The following is an 18,888-nucleotide window of genomic DNA, read 5'->3' as shown; positions in this document are numbered from 1 at the left end:
ACACCTTTTCGATCTTTGCACCTTGTGTATATATCACCTACTCAAAACCTAATAGACATATATTTTGACAGGTGGAGAATGGAAGGAGAAGGGTGTGCTGAGCAGAGGGAACAACACACAAAGGAGTGGAAGCTGGGGGACCAGCTTATGCTTAGGAGTGGGACAGGGCTATATGGTTGAGATGGTCTCCAGGCTAGGGCTGGGCGAGGATTGGTGCTTGGTCCACTCAGTCCAGGAGCCCCTTTATAAAAAGTCCTCTACCTCCAAGCTCATAGCCCTCAGGGCCCATCCTCTCCTCTCAATCATTGTTCAGGTTTTACAATCTAACTGTCCTGGTCTTTGAGCATGCCCAGGCCTTCCAATTCCCGTCCTGTTGTTAGAAAAGAAATGGCAAGGCCTGCTATGCTCTGTGTGATCTGGCCTCTGCCAACCTCTCCAGCTAGTTCTCAGGAGGAAAATGTAGCTGGGGATGGAGTGCTTGAGAGTTTGGACTTAGTTCTGAAGGTAATAAGGAGCCATCAAAGGTTCAATCATCAGCCCTAAGATCACTCAGGAAACTGGTAGTAGATAACAGACCTGATCTCTCTCTTCTTTTTTTGAGACGGAGTCTTGCTCTGTCACCAGGCTGGAGTGCAGTGGCGCAATCTTGGCTCACAGCAACATCCGCCTCCCAGGCTCAAGTGATTCTCCTGCCTCAGCCTCCCGAGTAGGTGGGACTACAGGCACACACCACCATGCCCAGCTAAGTTATATACATTTTAGTAGAGACAGGGTTTCACCATGTTGGCCAGACTGATCTCGACCTACTGACCTTGTGATCTGCCTGCCTCGGTCTCCCAAAGTGCTGGGATTACAGGCATGAGCCATTGTGCCCAGCCAGGACCCCATATCTGTTGATCTCAGTCAGTTAACCACCCATGAGAATGATACTGCTACAAATGAACATATGTAGAATGCTTACTTCATGACAGGCCTGGCTTTATCTCATCTAATCTTTACCACAACATTGTGAGGCAAGAGATTTTTCTTTTCCACATTTTATAAACACAGACTCTGAGGCTCAGCAAAATTTAAAACGTTGTCCAAAGTTTCAAAATCAGTAAGTGGCAAAGTTAGAATTTGAACCCAGGTCCATCAGCCTCCAGAGTCCCTGTTCTCAGCCTCCACGTATTTGGTTTTGCAGGTAGAGAAAGGGCTTTGGGCTTTTTAAAGAGATGGCATGATTGCAGTTTGTATCAATAGCACAAGACACTTCCTCCCTTGTGATAACATCGAAATGTCTTTCATCTTTGTGGTGCAGGTGTCTAACTCCTTCCTGGCAAGACATTTGGTCAAAGTCCACAGGCAGGAAAAGACTTCTGGCTGGGGCTGTTCATTGGAGAGAAGCCCCAAGCCTCCCAGGAGCTTTGGTCCTGCCCCTTTATTTCTTCTGAGTCAGGAGGGGTGCAAAGGCAGGGCTTTTCTTGCTTCTGTCCTCAAGCACGTCTTGTTCCAAGCTCTGCAGTTCTCTAGCGGGACCCCTCTGCACGGGCTGAAAAGCGAATGTTGTCTGGAATTTGGAATTTGGGGTGGGCTCTCTAACGGGCATTGTTGGCACAGACTGGGAAGAGCCTCACTACCCCTGAGACGTGTGTCCTCCAGCTCAGTGCTAGATGGCGGGGTCAGGGTGGACACTCTATGATGATGAGTGTCATCCCCTAGGCATCACAGTGAGGAAGAGGGAGACCTGGACTTAACGCCAGGACCCGAGCCACTTCCACTTCCTGAGTGCCTACCACGTGCTGGGCGCCTGGCAGAGGTTAATAATGGTATCTGTATACCAGAAATTGTCATGTTCCCATTTCATAGATGGTGAAACTGAGGTTTAGAAAGCTCACTTGTCTGGGGCCACACAGCTGGTAAAGAGGCAGGCAGGGCTTTGAACATCCATACCTCTCAGCCTAACCTGCCACAGAAGGCATGAAACCAGCCAGCCCCGACACTGACTCGTGACCAGTTCTTGTTGTGATGTTTCCTTATTAGTGAGAGACTCACACCATTTGCTCGGCCTCTGCCAACAGCGGATGTGGGAACCTGAAGCTGCATCTGATGACAAATTCCTTCGTTTTTGTCTGGGAAAGTCTTTATTTCTCTTTCACATTAAAAAAAATTGAGGTGGCCAGGTGCGGTGGCTCACGTCTGTAATCCTAGCACTTTGGGAGGCTGAGGCGGGTAGGTCACCTGAGGTCAGGAGTTCGAGATCAGCCTGGCTAACAAAGCAAAACCCCATCTCTACTGAAAATACATAAATTAGCAGGGCATGGTGGTGGGCGTCTATAATCCCAGCTACCAGGGAGGCTGAAGCAGGAGAATCACTTGAACCCAGGGAGTAGAGGTTGTAGTGAGCAGAGATTGCGCCACTGTACTCCAGCCTTGGTGACAGAGCGAGACTCTGTCTCAAAAAATAAATAAATAAAAGTGAGGTGAAATTCACATGACATAATGGTGCACCATGCTGAAGTGTCCATTTGGGGAGCATTCAGTACCTTCACCATGTGGTGCAACCACCACCTCTCTCTGGTTCCAAAACGTTTTCATCACCCCAGAAACAGGCTTGTTCCCATTATCAGTCACTCCCAGTTCCTCCCTTTCCCTAGCCCCTGACAGCCACCGCCCTGTTTTTTGTCTCTGTAGACTTTTCTATTCTGCATAGTGTGGGCACAAAGTGCAGATAAATCATGACGTGAGGGGCTGGAAAAGGACCCCTGATTCTTTTTTCTAACCTGCTCCTCCCCAGCCTCCAAACACCTGGTTGCTCAGGCTAAACACTTATGCATTTTTCTGGATTCGTTCCTTCACCACTGACATCCAACCCCTCAACAACCCCTGTAGATTCTGCCTGTGAAATGCACACATGCATACACACATACGGACACACGCATCCACTCTCCTTTACTGCTGCCCTCGTCCTAGTCCTAGTTCGAGCCATCATCCTCTCTTGCCTGAACTTTTGAGAGGTCCTGACCAGCTTCCCTGTTGCTGGCGCTTGGATCACTAGCACCTGCCTGCTTCTACCTCACCAGTGCTGCCCTGTTTCACATCCTTTCCAGCAGCTCAGAAGGCCCCCTGTGATTGGCACCCCTGTAACCTGCTCCATCTCCTCTTTTACCACCCAAGGCCTCAGAGGTGCACTTTGGCACCCTAACCTTGCTCTCATTCCTTGGATACTACATACTTGCTCCTCCCCAGGGCTTGATCTGTGACCTGCTGATGACCTGGAGATTCCCGTCTTGGCACACACATCAGCTCTGTAGAGGAGCCTTCTGGACCCCGCCAAGGCAGCTCAATGCACCCTCTATAACATCTCCTCATGTGGCTCTCCTAGCATTTCATGTGTTTCTCGATTAGTTCACTATTTGTCTCTCCCTACTGGAATGTGAACTTGGTGAGGGTCAGGAGCCAGGATCCAGGACCCACTCCACCTTGCTCCCTGACAGGCACTTAATGGGGGACCCATTAATACTCAGTTGGCAAAATGCATTTGAAAAGAACCATCATAACAATATAATATCCCATTTATTGGGAACTTTGAAAGCGTCAGTTAATGTTTAAAATATTTTATGTACATTAACCCATTTAATCTTTTCAGCAACCCTGTTATGTGGGTACCACTATTCATCTCTATTTTCTAGATAAGGAAATGAAGATTTATGGTGTTTTGTGACTTGGCTGAAGTCCTCCATCCTCAGTGGGCTGGCGAGTGTGGAAAAGGCTTAGGGAGGGAGTTTCAAGGGCAGAGGTGGGATGGGATAGCTGAAGAGTCTGTCTTGGTTCCTGGAGAGGTGAGTTATGGATTGCCAATGTTTTCAGAGAAGCCTACGTCCCTGCCACCCAGGGGCAAAACTGCCCGGAGGCAGGAGCTGGGATGGGAAGGACATTGGGCTGGGAATCCAGATCCTGAGTTTGTGTCTCTGGTGTGACTCTGACGTGCTGTGTTACCGCCAGCAAGTTTCATACCCTCAGTTTTCTCAGCAGAAAGGTGTGGAGATGGGCTCAGAATTTTCCAAGATCTCTCCCAGCAACTGTATGTGTGTGTGTGGCGGGGAGGAGGAAAGGAATCATGGGCGCTCCACAGTGAAATAGGAAAGCTCTGGGTAGAAACAAAACACAGTGCACCTCATGTTCAGGAACCCCTTCTGTAGCACCCCAGAGAGGCAGTCATCCCGGCTTTCCTTGCATGCCTCCATCGATGGGGGGCTTACTATCTTACAAAGTGTTTGCCAATGAGTCACAGCCATTTAAGGACACTTACAAAGCTTTACACCCTTTTAGAGGTCATGCCTCACTGCATCATAAATACATTTCAATTTAGGCACAGTCCAAAGAAAGTATAATTTGTGTATGACTATTTGACATAGGCATCTGACTCTGACCAGCTGCCATAATGTTACATTTGCAGATGTCCAGCTGAACATTTAAAGCTGGCAATTTTGTGGTTTTCTTTTTGTATTGTATATCTGGCACTGTGTGTGTGTGTGTGTGTGTGTGTGTGTGTGTGTGTGTGTCTGAAAGGCTCTGAGGTTCAGAGAAGTCCAGGTTCCTTTTTCCAGGCTTGTCATCACCTCCATCATCACTATCACCTCCAGCCCCAGCAGCAGCCATGGCCACACGAACCGGGCACCAGCAACACCGTCAACACTGTCTCTGCTGCCAACACTATCTCTCCCTTCCTCTTTCTTCTTTCCCCCAACCTCATTCCTTGGAGGTTTTGCCCTTCCACCAAGGTACAACTTGCTCTTACAGGCAGATGTCCTGCAACCAGCTGGGTCACCTTTCTGATAATAGCAGCAAACAGATAACACTTGCCAGAACATTGATACCTGTTGATTATCTTATGCAACCTCTGTTCTGCTGAGAAAAACCAAGTCCATGCAGTGCCCCACAAAGCCCTGGGCGATCCATCTGGCTCCTGGGAACTTTCTCATATGAATCCCCAACTTCTCTTTTCCTCACTCAGAGGCTTCTGGCCACATCAGGGCTCCAGTTCCCCAAAGCATTGCCCCATCCCCACGCAGCCCTTTCAACAGACATTAGATGTCTGGTTATACATTCTTGGCATCCTGTACTTCCGGCATGGCACTTACCATACCTGTCATTAATCCCCTGTGCGCCATTCTTTCTTTCTCTGCTGGACCCGGCCAGGTGAGTGTAAGCACCCCAGGGCAGGGCCCGTGTCTGTTCACCCATCTCTGCATTCAGATGAGGCTTTGTAAGCATTGCTACAGGCCCAAGTCCGGGTATGGCCTGGCAAACAAGTCAAGAACCAGCCCAGGCAGCTGTCTGCCTGGAAGAGATTTTTGTCATTCTGATGTGGCTGGTCTTTGGCCAACAATGAGGGTGAGGATTAGGCTTTATCGTGTAGACTCTCAAAGGGTCTCTGGTGGGCTGAAGGGTCTTGAGGGTCCTGCTCCAGGCAGGTGGTGGCATTTGCAGTCTGGCTATTGCAGTGCTCTGACGCACACTGCTGGTCTGAGGGGAAGGTGCCTCTGTGTGTGTGTGTGTGCGTGTGTGTGTGTGTGTGTGTGTGTGTGTGTGTATGTGTGTGGTGGGGAGGATCTATGAGATTTCTGAATCAACCATTAGTAGGACTGAGGACAGGAAACAGCCTAGTGGTCACTGTGAGTGGAGGAGTCCCTGTCCAGTATTTCAGATGGATAGCCAGGCTGCCTCTCCTTGATTGTCTCCAAAGATGGGGAGGTCATTTCCTTCCAACAACATGTGTCTCCCCTAGTTTTCAAATTTTTGGACAGAAAAGATGAAATCAATGGCCACAGGCTGAATTCAGTCTACTGAGGAGTGGTGTTTCGGTTCAAATAATGTTTATAATTTTTTTTTAAAAAAAGCAATATTTAACAATCAGGAGATTTCATATAAAAAGTATAGATTTCCAGTTACTTAAAAAAAATAATTTTGTTTGATTCAGGATCTCACTATGTTGCCCAGTCTGGTCTTGGACTCCTGGGCTCAAGTTATCCTCCTGCCTCAGCCTCCCGAGTAGCTGGGACTACAGGCGTGGCTCCAATTAGTCTTGAAAAACAGCCCTGGTCCTCATTTCCACCTGCTCCCTTTGGTTTGGAGCCTGGTGCTAGGAGCCTGTTTGGCCAGACACAGGCCCACCAGGAAGTGACACTGAGCAGTGACATCAGCTGCCTGGCCTTGGAAGCATCAGAGTTTGTCACCCCGAGGGAGCTGCTCCTGTGGTTAGTAAAATTCGGACTCCTTGGAAGAGTGGCATCAAATTATAGAAGTGTCCTGTCTTCCTGGTTCTGCTCAGTCCATGAATGGTAAAGGCAGGATTTCTGTAGGGGAGCTGTAATGCTTTTTGAAAACACTAAAAGGGACCTTGCTTGGATCCTGATGTGAACATAGTAATAGTACAAAGGCATCTCAAGGCAATCAGGGGCACTGGAAAGCCAATCGGGTGTTAGGTTATGTTAAGGAATTGTGTTCGTTCTGTCATTCTGTTAGCTACAAAAATGGGAAGGTGCTATGTGCTCACCAGTTAGAAATAAACACAAACACTGAAGCCAGGCACAGTGGCTCTATGCCTATAATCCCAGCACTTTGGGAAGCTGAGGTGGGCAGATCACTTGAGGTCAGGGGTTTGAGACCTAGCCAACATGGTAAAACCCCATCTCTACTAAAATTAAAAAAATTAGCTGGGTGTGGTGGTGTGTGCCTGTAATCCCAGCCACTCAGAAGGCTGAGACAGTAGAATCACTTGAATTTATGGCAGTGACCTAGGAGGCAGAGGTTGCAATGAGCTGAGATTGCACCACTGCACTCAAGCCTGGGTGACAGAATGATACTCTGTTTCAAAAAAAAGAAAGAAAGAAAGAAATTCTTACAAGCACAGTGCCATGATGCCTTGGATTTTCTTTACGATATTCACATGAACAAACAAAAATATTATGTGGTGGCAGGGATGAGGATGAAAGGCAATTGGCAAAATGCTGAAAATAGTGAGGCTGGGAAAGGGGGACGTGGGGTTCATCATTCTCTGTTCTTGACTGCTGTGTCTCTTTGGAACCTCAAAAACAAATGCATTTAACAAAGCAGGGGCCAGGTGCTGTGGCTTATACCTGTAATCCCAGCACTTTGGGAGGCCGAGGCGGGAGGATCATTTGAGCCTGGGAGGTGGAGGCTGCATTGAGTTATGTTGTGCCACCACACTCCAGCCTGAGCTGGAGGAAACCCTGTCTTACAAAACAAAACAAAGCAAAACAAAACAAAACAAAACAAAAACCATCTCAGGGACCTCCTGGAGAACTGCACGATCGGCTCTTTGTGGACAGTGCTGCACTTTGCTCTGTGATTCTGCGCTGGGTGGGTCCTGCCCTCCACATCCCTCCCATGCTGGGGAGCTCCCCTCTTCCCTGCTTCTCCCACCCTCTTTCTGGATTTGGACAACTCTGCCCTGACCTTGCTGCCCTTCCTTAAGAGTCTTTGAGAGCCTGTCACCCTCACTCTGCTTCTGGGAGCACGTGATTCCGCCTGGACAGCCCACAGAATGGCTGGACCCCTCCTCACTGACCGGCCTCGGCCAGTCCTCCTAGCAGGCCCCTTACCATGGCTCTCATCTCAGTCTCCAGGACCCGATGGAAACACACATCCTTCACAGCAGGTGCAGTGGGTTCCAGTCAAGCTGCTGACTAACTGCTGCTACCAGTTAGTCAATTTTGGCCAGATGGCTTTGTGTTGAGCCCCAATTTTCCTTCCTGTAAAATGTGGCTAATAAGTCAGCTTCGCAAGGCAGTTGACCGGTGTATGGGGTCAAGTTCAAGTCCCTTCTAGAGCCGACTTCCTGAGTAACATTCCCCTGCACCCCCACACTGCGAGCAACAGCTGGGGGTTCTCCACCTCAGATTTCTTAAATGGAGGAGTGAAACCCCTGCAGTCCCCTGCTGTCTGACTGCTGTGCAGAGTCAGTGGGCAAATGTACCCAAGCCCCAGCACTCACTACTTTGCTCACACACAGCGAACGTGAATACTGCACGTGCGTGATGCACAAGCCCATAGCACAGTGCTTGGCCCATAGTGCTTGGCGCACACCAGCACCTGCCTCCCTCCAGCTCCCTAGGTGCCTGTGCCCTGCCCTGCCTTTCCCCTTCCAGAATCTCATCCCCACACAGCCCCAGCCCTGGGGCACCAAACCATGACTTTTTAGCTCCTGGCCTAGGTGCCCCACTTTCTAGGGACGCTCACTCTGCCCAGTTACAAATATATAGAATAACTATAGGTACAACTGTATTCTCCACAATAAGCAATATTGTGAATGACCTATATGTTCAAAACTAGGAGAATGGTTCAATTATGTCATAACAAAATTACTATAGCTGTTACTATCACATCTTGGAAACTATGAAATAATGAGGGGAAATGCTTATATTTAAGTCAAAAAATAGCAGGATTCAAATTGTAAGGAGACAATGATTGTAACTATGAACTCCTAATCCGTCAACCTCCAGGGAATGTGGGAGGACAACAAAAAAATATTTACGCCTAGCAGGACGGACTGGATGGTATTAGCGCTTTTCTTTGGATGGTCATACTGGTTATTCCGTCTTTGTTACACATTTCTTTTTCTTTTTCTTTTTTTTGAGACAGAGTTTTGCTCTTGTTACCCAGGCTGGAGTGCAATGGCACAATCTCAACTCACTGCAACCTCTGCCTCCCAGATTCAAGCGATTCTCCTGCTTCAGCCTCCTGAGTAGCTGGGATTACAGGCATGCCACCACACCTGCTAATTTTTGGATTTTTAGTAGAGATGGGGTTTCACCACGTTGGCCGGGTTAGTCTCGAACTCCTGACCTCAGGTGATCTGCCTGCCTTGGCCTCCCAAAGTATTAGAATTACAGGCTTGGGACACCATGCCTGGCCTGCACGTTTCTTTATTCGCAGTTTTCTACATTGAGAGTTAAGTCTATAGTGACTAAAAAACAACATGTAAGGTGCAAAATACTAACTATAATATATTTCCCTTTGGGCCAAAAATAAGACTATTTATACATTACATGTATATATATGTCTTTATGTGCAAAAAGAAAATCTGGGAGGATAAGCCACAAGTTAACGAAAGAGGCATCTTCTGTTTCTGAGCAGGGAATGGGCAGATGGTGGCCAGGGGGCAGGGAGGCCTTTTGTGGCACACCTCGTGTATTGTACTTTTGAACCTCACGAAGGTCTTATCTACTCAAAAGGTGAAAAGGAAAAACATACCGTCTAATCAGTCTTTAGAAGAAGGCAGTATGGTGCCAAATGTATGGCTGCTGTGAGCTCTGTGGTTATCTGTTAAAGGCGCTACTTCAAAAAAGGGAATCTGGAGGCCGGGCACGGTGGCTCACGTCTGTAATCCCAGCGCTCTGGGAGGCCAAGGCGGGTGGATTGCTTGAGCCCAGGAAGGGCTCAATATGGTGAAACCTCTGGGCAATGTGGTGAAACCTCTACAAAAAAATGCAATATTTTTTGTCTCTACAAAAGAAAAATACAAAAAAATAGCAGGGTGTGGTGGTGCATGCCTATAGTCCCAGCTACTTAGGAGGGTGGGGTGAGGAGGATCCCCTGAGCTAGGGAGGTGGAGGCTGCTGTGAGCTGAGATTGCACCACTGCACTCTAGCCTTGGTAACAGAGTAATACTCTATCTCAAAAAGCAAAAAAAACAGGGAATCTGTGCCGTAGTTCAAGAGTGAGGCACGTCAACTGGGGTCTCTGCTGCGGACTTGACTGAATTTGCCAACATGTACTGCGACTGAAAGGAGCTGGGGATGGTAGGACTTCGAGAGCCAAGTGCGGCCCCAGATCCCACCTCCACAGAGCCTTTTCTGAGACTGATGCTTCCAGGAACACAGGGACTGCAGGGCAAGGAACTCCCACTGGCCCAGCCTCTAGGTAGCAGGGCAGAGACAGGGATGAGGCTGGTCCTGGGGACCCAGATCCCAGGCCTCAGGTCCCCAGGCAGGGAGGTGAAATGCAGCAGGCTACACCCACAGTGTGGGTGTGGTGCTCAGCTGGAGGGGCAACCACTACGCAGCTGTGGCCACTATGGGCTCAGTGCCATTAGAGCTTCACATTCTCCAGAAGCTGGAAATCTGGATGTTAAGTAAAATTTTCTGAGTTTGAAATAAAATGTCCTAACATTGCAATGGAATCTCCTCATTTAAAAACGCTGGCTCATTTTTTTTCCCAAACAAAAATGTCTTGTGGTCACGCAAAAGCCCTCTGCTAGCTGCCATCTATGATCTTGGCATGTTCCTGGCGTTCTTGGAGAGCCAGGTCAGTTTTCGGGATTTCCTTCTTTTCTAACCACTCTTCCCCATTTTATAATTGCTTTGAGAGCTTGGTCTCAGTTGGCATCACATTCACTGGTCAATCGTTTGGGGGAATCTGCCTTCTGTGTGTTTTACAATCAGGCTGACAGGCACCCATCTCTGGCCCTTGGAGTGTGGTAAGGCATCGAGAACTTTCTAGCTCTAGCAGTGGGCTTTCTCAGGGCAGTGAGTGCTGTGTGCCTGGAAGCAACCATCAGTGGTCTTGTAGCCAGGACCCCTGTTCTGGGTTCTAACAGCCCTCTGATGCCAAGCATGGATGCCCCACCTGCCTGCTCCAGCCTCAGTTTGACCTCCATCTTGCCATCACACCCTGTGTGCTCCAGGCATCCAAAGCATCTCACTGTTTCTTTAACCCTCGTGAATTCTTACACTTCTGTGCTTGTGCATATAAAGATCCCTGGGTCTGGACCTCCCTATCCTGCTGCCTCTACACCCCCTCTCCAGCCACCTGGAAAATGCCATGCTCAAATGCCAGCTCCCGCAGCTCCTGTGCCTCCTCGGTCATAGCAGGAACCCCGGGAAGCTGGCATCAGCTGTTCCTGTGTCATTCATTACTTAGATTCCTTCCTTTCCTTCAACCCATACCCTCTTCAGATGATTTTCCCTCTCAGCTTTGAAGCTGTCCCTTCCTCTCCAGCTGCAGAGTACTGGCCTTCCTCCCTGCACAAGACAAAGAACAAGAGCCAGAGCATCCTGATTAGGTTCCTGGCCTCCTGCTCTCTCCTCAGCCCCACCCTCCTCTGTGCTGTCTGGAGAAAAGGCATTTTAGAAAATGCAAACCTGATCGCCTCTATCCTCAGCTGAAAAATCCTTTTGTGCAGGCCATGTGCGATGGCTCATGCCTGTAATCCCGGCACTTTAAGAGGCCATGGTAAGAGGATTGCATGAGCCCAGGAGTTTGAGACCAGCCTGGGCAACATAGAGAACCCCTGTCTCTGCAAAGAAAAAAGTAAAGTAGCCATGCATGGTGGTGGTCTCCTGCAGCCTCAGCTACTTGAGAGGCTGAGGTGGGGGGATCGCTTGAGCCCAGGAGGTCGAGGCTACAGTGAGCTTTGATTTCGCCACTGTACTCCAGTTTGGGTGACAGAGAAACAAAAATCCTTCTGTGGCTCCCACTGCCTACAGGACAAAATCCAAATGCCTCAGCTTGGCACTGAGGACTTTTCGAGGTCTGCACCCTTGATTCCTCTATTACCTGCCCCCACTGCCCTGGGGTCTCAGGTAAAGCCTAATTATTCTGACTGCCCTGAGCACCCCTGGGTATTTTGCAGCTCTGTTTCCTTGTGCACGTCCTTACTACGCCTGGAATGCCCAGACGCTGTGTCTACCTGCCGCACTCCATGCACCTGTTTGTCTTCCCCATTAGGCTGGAATCTTTTGTCAGATGTATCCCTTGCTGTATCTTCAGGGCACTGCCCAGGACTGAGCACAAGCAGGGCTGCAGGAAAGATTTGGTGAGTGACCCAATGTGTGAATGAATGGCCCTCATGCTCAGAGAGGCTTTGGGGGTAGATCATTCTCCCAGGAAAAAATGGGCAATTCTAGAGCCAAAAGTGGCCAAGGTGTCCAATCCTTGCTGGAGCTGGAGGTGTGTACAATCCTCGCTCCTGTTCTTGGAGGCTGGGTGCCAGGTCAAAGCTGCCATAAGCTCCTGGACTGTCCCCATGGGGCTGGCAATAATCAGTCATGCTGCCTGCTCCAGTCCGTGACAAACTTGGCTCCAGACACCCTCCTCTCACAGCAATGGCGCCAGGCCCTCACTCTCCTGGCAGTGCTGCCACACAGCATCAGATAGGGGCAGAGTTGGAAAGGCCCTTTGAGATAAGCCAGTCCTACTTCCTCTGGTTTTCAGATGGGGCAGCTGAGGCTCAGAGGAGCAAGGTGGCTTACCTGGGGTTACAGAGTGAGTCAAAAGTGTAGAGACACCTGGACTTCTTCAAGATCTTATCAGACAGGAAAATATGACCAAAGGAAACTTGAAGTGTGCTAGAGGGGGGCTGGAGAAGTGTCCTTGAGACTGGGAGGACAAGGAGGGCCTCTCTGAGGCTGATCCTCCAGCTGCTGTGCAAAGGGCAAGCAGGGCAGAGGAACTGGCAAGTACAGAGGGCTGGTGGGGAATGAGCTGGCCAGACCCCAGTGAAGACAAATGCAGACAAGGATGTGGGCAGGGCCTGATGGGGGTGCCTGATAGACTTCTGCGGAGTTTGCATTTCAGTACAAGTAAGGGAATGAGCATTGGTATTTAAAAGGTGACTGATCTGAATACACAGTTCTCCGAGGAAGATACACAAATGGCCAACAAGCACGCTGAAGGATGTTCAAATTCATTAGCCCTCAGAGAAATGTAAACCGAAACCACAATGATACCACTTCACACCCACAAAGATGGCTAGCATCCAAAAGACCTAAGAAGCTCTGGGAAGGACGTGCTGCTGAGGAAATGTAAGATGGTGTAACCACTTTGGAAACAGTTTGGCAATTCCTCAAACGGGTGCCAGGTCAAAGCTGCATCACTGTGTGACCTAGTCATTTTAATTCTATGTACACATTCAAGAGAAATGAAAATATACGTCTCCCCAAAAGCCTATATGCAAATATTCACAGCAATATTATTTCATTATAGCCCCAAAATGGAAACAACCCAAATGTCCATCAACTGATGAATGGATAAAGAAAATGTGACTTATCCATATAAAGGAATACTATTTAGCCATAAAAAGGCACAAAGTACTGATACATGGAACAACATGGATGAACCTTAAAAACATGCTAGATGTAAGAAATCAGACATGAAACCCATTATATGATTCAATTTTTGTAAAATGTCCAGAATAGGCAAATCTATAGAGATGAAAGTAGACCTGTGGTTGCTGAGCCTTAAGTGGAAGTGGGGAGTAGATAAGAGGGTGACTGCTAACATGGACAGGTTTCTTTTGAGGATGATGAAAAGGGTCTGAAATCAGGTAGTGGTGATGGCTGCACAACTCTGTGTGAATATTCTAAAAATTATAGACTTGTAGTTTAAAAGAATTGGCGACTTTTATCGTAAATGAATTATATTTCTGTAAAGCTCTTATGTTAAAAAAGAAGACCACTCTTGTTGCTTGAGGGGCGGGGGCAGAGGGGAAGCAGGGAGGCCAGGTGGTTAACTGGGCCACCACAGGCTCGAATGACCAGTGCTTCAAAGGCACTTGGTAAGCACCTGTGGGTACCTGAATGAGCTGATCGCTGGTCAGGGATGCTCTTCTCTTCTAACCCAGGGTTTCTTAACTTCAGCACTACTGACATTTGGGACAGAATAATTTTTTGTTGTGAGAGCTATCCCGTGTATTGTGGGAAGTTTAGCAGCATTCCTGGTATCTACCCACTAGATGCCAGCACTCCCCCTCCCCAAGTTGTGACAATCAAAAATATCTTCAGATGTTGACAAATGTCTTCCAAGGGGCAAAAATGTCCTCAGTTGAGAACCATTAGCCCAATCTCCCTGGTTCACCTGATGAATTCCTACTTATCTTTCCTGATCTCTTTCTTTCTTTTCTTTTTTTTTTTTTTGGAGACAGAGGCTTGCTCTGTCGCTACTTATCTTTCCTGATCTGTTTCTTTCTTTTCTTTCTTTCTTTATTTTTTTTTGGAGACAGAGGCTTGCTCTGTCGCCAGGCACCAGGCTGGAGTGCAGTGGCACAATCTTGGCTCACTGCAACCTCCGCCTCCCAGGTTCAAGCAATTCTCTTGCCTTAGCTTCCTGAGTAGCTGGGACTACAGATGCTTACCACCACGCCCAGCTACTTTTTTTGTATATACATATTTTTAGTAGAGACAGGGTTTCATGATGTTGGCCAGGATGGTCTCGATCTCTTGACCTCGTGATCCACCTGCTTCGGCCTCCCAAAGTGCTGGGATTACAGGTGTGAGCCACCGCGCCTGGCCTCCTGATCTATTTCAAGCATCATCCCCTCTGGGCAGCCTTCACCCCACATCCCCTGAGGTCCCACAGTTTTCTAAACACCCCATCAAAGCCCTGAAGATCCTGCTTACACACTACTCTCCCCGCCCCCCACTGTCTGTAAGCTTCCTTTAGGGATGGCATCTTATATATGCCTTGGTCCCAAGTGTCTAGCATAAACCCTTGCACTTTGGAGGTCATTCTCGTGCCATTTCTTTACCCCTACAGTGGAGGGATGCATTGCTTTTCACAGCATCTCTGTGATCCCTGCTTAAATGTTGGCTGATGGAATCTGTCAACTCTTCTTGAGCCTGATTAGGAGTGTAGGTTCTGGATTTAGATGACCAGGGTTCAGATTCTGTGAAACACTGGGCAAGTGGCTGAACACATGTGATTCTTGGTTTCCAATCTGAAAGTGAGCCCCATAGGGTTATCATAAGAACATAGTAAGAATACGACAAATAACAGATATTATTGATATTAACAATTTTGTATTTCTTTCCTCTAAGGGGCCTGCTAGGCCTCAAATAGAGGTGCCCCTGTCACTGAAAGGCCTTCATGTGTCAGCCCCATCCTGAGAGGAGGCTGATTACATCATCCCTATCTTCAAGGAGCCCTGGGGGCGGAGCATACCTGTAAACTGTGGGGTCCTAGAAGATCTGGTTTGAATGGAATCTTGAAGGATGAGTAGGATGAGGTTGCTAAGCAAAGGAGGGCATTGCAGGCAAGAGAAGTTCCAAGTGGGAAGATTGGAGGTGGGCAAGAACATAGTTAATTCAGCCAGCTGGATGTAGATTGTCGTAGGTGGACCAGCAGGGGGGGGGGGGGGGGGGTAGCTGGAGGCGAAAAGGCTGGCCAGAGACTAGACCATGATGAGCCATGTATGCCAGTCTAAGGACTTTGATCTTGATCCATTTGGGAATGAGGAGTCTTGGAACATTTTTGAGCAGGGGAGCAGTAGTTTCAGATCTGTATTATCACATTGACGATAGGATAAAGGATGTATCAGAATTGGAACGGACAAGATAGAAGACACGAAGATGGTAACAACTTCAATCTGGAAAACATTACTTGAACACTTTTAGAGACAATTCAGTCTTTATTGTAGGTCTAACACAGGCCACCCTCAGAGACAGGGCACCCATTTTACTGAACCATATGGTACCTTTTTTTTTTCTTTTCTTTTCTTGAGACAAAGTCTCACTGTGTCACTAGGCTGGAATGCAGTGGCATAATTTTGGCTCACTGCAACCTCTGCCTCCCTGGTTCAAGTGATTCTCCTGCCTTGGCCTCCCGAGTAGCTGGGACTACAGGCACGCACCACCACGCTCAGCTAATTCTTGTATTTTTAGTAGAGATGGGGTTTCACCATGTTGGCCAGGATGGTCTCACCTACCTCGGGTGGCTCCCAAAGTGCTGGGATTATAAGCATGAGCCACCGCACCCAGCCAGTACCTCTTTTTCAATCAGGCACCCTCTTTCCTCCTCTCAGAACCGAAGCCAGGTAGTCCATTAATTATTAAAGAACATGTTCATTGCATAAAATCTGGAAAGTCCAGAAAAAGTAGTCAGGGAACAAATCTCCCATGACCCCACCCTCCGTGGGCAAACATTGTTAACCCTCTCTAGCCTAGGCCCCCCTGGTCTTTTTTCTAAGCTCTTGACACATATATGGGACCCTGCCATCTGTATGCCTATGCAAAACATGTTTCCATTCATTAAAAACTCTCCACTTTGGGTAGTCATATGGCTGTTCCATAACTTTATTGATTCCCTGTTGGACATTTAGGCACTTTCTGACTGTTGACGAACATCTCTGCACATGAAGGAGGCTTTGTTCATATCTCCACCCTTTCATTTGGATGTACTCCTCTTCTTTAAAACATTTTTGGCAAAGGAACTCTCTAGCCTGCTGGGACGCCCTTCTCCCCATCATCAGGGTTTTCTTCCTCAAGTCTGAACTAAATCCTTGGGATTGGAACTTAATCCCGTTTCCCCTGCTTTGGGGTGTTGGCGGAGATGGACCACAGCTGGTCTTGTTTTTCCCATGGACTTGTTGCCTGGGAGGGTCAGTAGTTAATCATCAGCCTAGGATGCAGAGTGGGATGTGCCTATGAGCTCAGGAGAATCAGCCTAGGCTGAGATAAATAAAGACAAGAGTAACTGGGACAAGGTGATGGAGGAAGCAGAGAAATTGGTGGGCTCGGGTGAGTCAGTCTGATATCTGCTTCCTATGTAGTACTGAGTAGTGACCTTCCTTCCTTCTAGACCCTTCGAGAAATCACTGGCAAGAGTGCGGTTACCCTGCTGCCAGCCTTCAAGCTCACTTTCTCCAGTGCTTTGTAGCAGCCCTTCCCATGACACATGGAACAAGAAGCCAGCGCTGATCGTTCACGTGCCAGGTGCCAGGCCCTGTGCTCCGCCTTAACTTATACAGTCATATTTTGGGGCCAGCACGATACAACCAGAAGCATCCTGGAGGCGGGCAGACTTGGGTCCAGTCTCTGCACAGGCGCTTCTTACCAGTACGACCACATGGCAAGCATTTACCTCTGGGACCCTCAGTTTCCTCATCTGTAAATTGTGATTTGATGGCACCAGTTTCCCAGGATTGCTGTGGTGGCTCTAGCCAGTGCCATACTTGCAATGCACTGAGTACCAGGCCTGCAAGGAGCAGGTTCTGGAGATAGGTTATTTTCTCACGATATGGAATTCTCCTTGTATCCTAGGTCAGATATAAGGAGAAAATGCCACCATCCAGACCCAGAGATGTCAAAAAATGTAATCTATCTGATTGCCTTGGGTAACCTCCAGGGACATGAAACTCATTAGTAAGTAGGAATTTATGACTTCTTTTTATAAATAAGGAAACTGAGGTGCTGAGAGATTACGCCAGGTGTCTTCACAGGACAGAAACTGCCCTCTGAGAGACATCATGTCTTAGAGGAGCATCAGCCTCAGGATAGGTGTGGAGTGGAGGCTGGAGCTTCTGGGCCCCCCACATTCCCTAGGCCCTGCTTCGTGCCCACCACCACCCAGCCACCACCCAGCTCCACTGATTGACCATCTCTGGCAAAGGACACAGAGGGGATCTAGAGCGTACAGATGACTTCCCAGGAGGTAACTGGTGCCGGGACTGAGCCCACCTGAGCTAGGGCATGACAGCTGCCGCTGAGGACACCACAGCACACAGGCACTTTCCTGCCCCACCTCCTTTGCCTCAGAACACCTCATGGAGGGGTGGGGGATTAATACGGCCCTTTTCATGGTGAAGGAAACTGAGGCTCTCAAGCTCAAGGTCACTGCCCAAAGTGGGATTCCTATCAGAGGCCACTTGCGCGGCTCATCCCACAGGCAAATTCCCCTCCAGATGTCCCCAGCAAGGACTCCCAACCCCTGAGCGCTGCCTGTCGTTGCTCCGGGCATCAGGCAGCAGGCAGCAGCCCAGCGGGATGAAGGCAGGTCGTTCTGGTTCCCTGAGGCATAGAAGCCCCCTCCCCACCAGCCTCCGGCCCTCCGCTGGCTTCCCTTTAGCAGAAAGTTGCTCCATGCTCAGACAGACACATCGCCGCGAGAAAATGCCACCACCCAGACCCGGGGACAAAACGGGGAGTGTTTCGGCGCAAGTGGACTTTCCAAATCCACCCCTCTGCGGGCAGAGGAGATACAAAGCCCACCCGCGCCCCAAGCACTGCCGCGGACCGGGGCTGCATCCCGAGCTCTCAACTCCCCCTTGAGGCAGGCACGACCCCCGCGGGTCACAGAGAAGGAAACTGAGGCTGGCAGGCCAGGCGGAGGCACCTGCCCAAGGTCAGGCACAGCCAGCGAGCTGTGGGGCCGGGGCTCGAACCCGGGTTCGGGGCCACGACGGCCGCTGGGCATTCCGGAGCAGCCCCCACGGGCGGCGCCGCAAGCTCCAGCCAGGTCTCTAAGCCCGCCCGGGACCCCACCCCGAGCCGAGGCCCCGCGGGGAGGCGGCGGCCGCGTTACCTGGTGCTGCTGCGGCGGGCGTTGGCTCCGCACCGGGTTTGCCTTGGTCCCGCGCCCGCGCCGGCTGCGCTCCGGGCAGGGATGGAGCGGGCGGCGCGCGCACGGCCTGCGCCCCGAGCCTCGCACCCACTTCCTCGTCTCCGCCCCCAACTCGCTCCTCCTTGCTCTCAACGCTCCTTCCCTTCCTTCCCTCTCCAAGTCTCTCTCTCTCTCTCTCTCTCTCTCTCTCTCTGTGTGTGTGTGTGTGTGTATCTATCTCTCTCTCTCAGCGCGCACACACCCACATTTTCTCCCCCAGCCTCCCCCTCCTACAGTCTCACCCACTTTCTATTTTCCTTTCTCCTACACCCTCCCTTTTCATGTCACTGACTCTGATACTTGCCCCTTCCTCTTCGTTTCTGCCACGCTGCCCCCTTTTTCTCTCCCTTTTCTTCCCGGCTCCTTCCCTCTCCCCGCCCCGCTGATTGCTCAAGGGCCCACCCTTGACCGGGCAACCGCCTGGTCTGAGCCCCAGCGTCCACCTGTGCCGATATTGGCTGAGTGGCCACAGCTGGAGGACCTGCACTGGGTGGGCGCTAGATCCAGGAG

At 49.6% G+C, this 18,888-nt stretch overlaps 1 protein-coding gene across 3 annotated transcripts in view; it reads right to left on the bottom strand.

The window, feature by feature from the left end:
• The window catches only part of HRH2 (histamine receptor H2), a 52,369-nt gene extending 33,685 nt beyond the window's left edge, over positions 1-18,684 (bottom strand). For 2 of the 3 annotated variants that reach the window (XR_004263519.1, XM_032260393.1), the window contains exon 1: positions 18,301-18,683. The gene's annotated coding sequence lies outside the window, so the exon portion shown is untranslated. Of the gene's footprint in view, positions 1-18,300 lie in introns of all 3 variants that reach the window. The other variant, XR_004263520.1, reaches the window with a different exon arrangement.
• Positions 18,685-18,888: the final 204 nt, after the last annotated feature.

Source organism: Sapajus apella, unplaced genomic scaffold (assembly GCF_009761245.1).
Source record: "Sapajus apella isolate SASKATOON/1434 unplaced genomic scaffold, GSC_monkey_1.0 scaffold117, whole genome shotgun sequence".
Lineage (NCBI taxonomy): Eukaryota > Metazoa > Chordata > Mammalia > Primates > Cebidae > Sapajus > Sapajus apella.
Note: the sequence above shows the minus strand (reverse complement) of the source record. Positions and strands in the feature narration are given on the sequence as shown.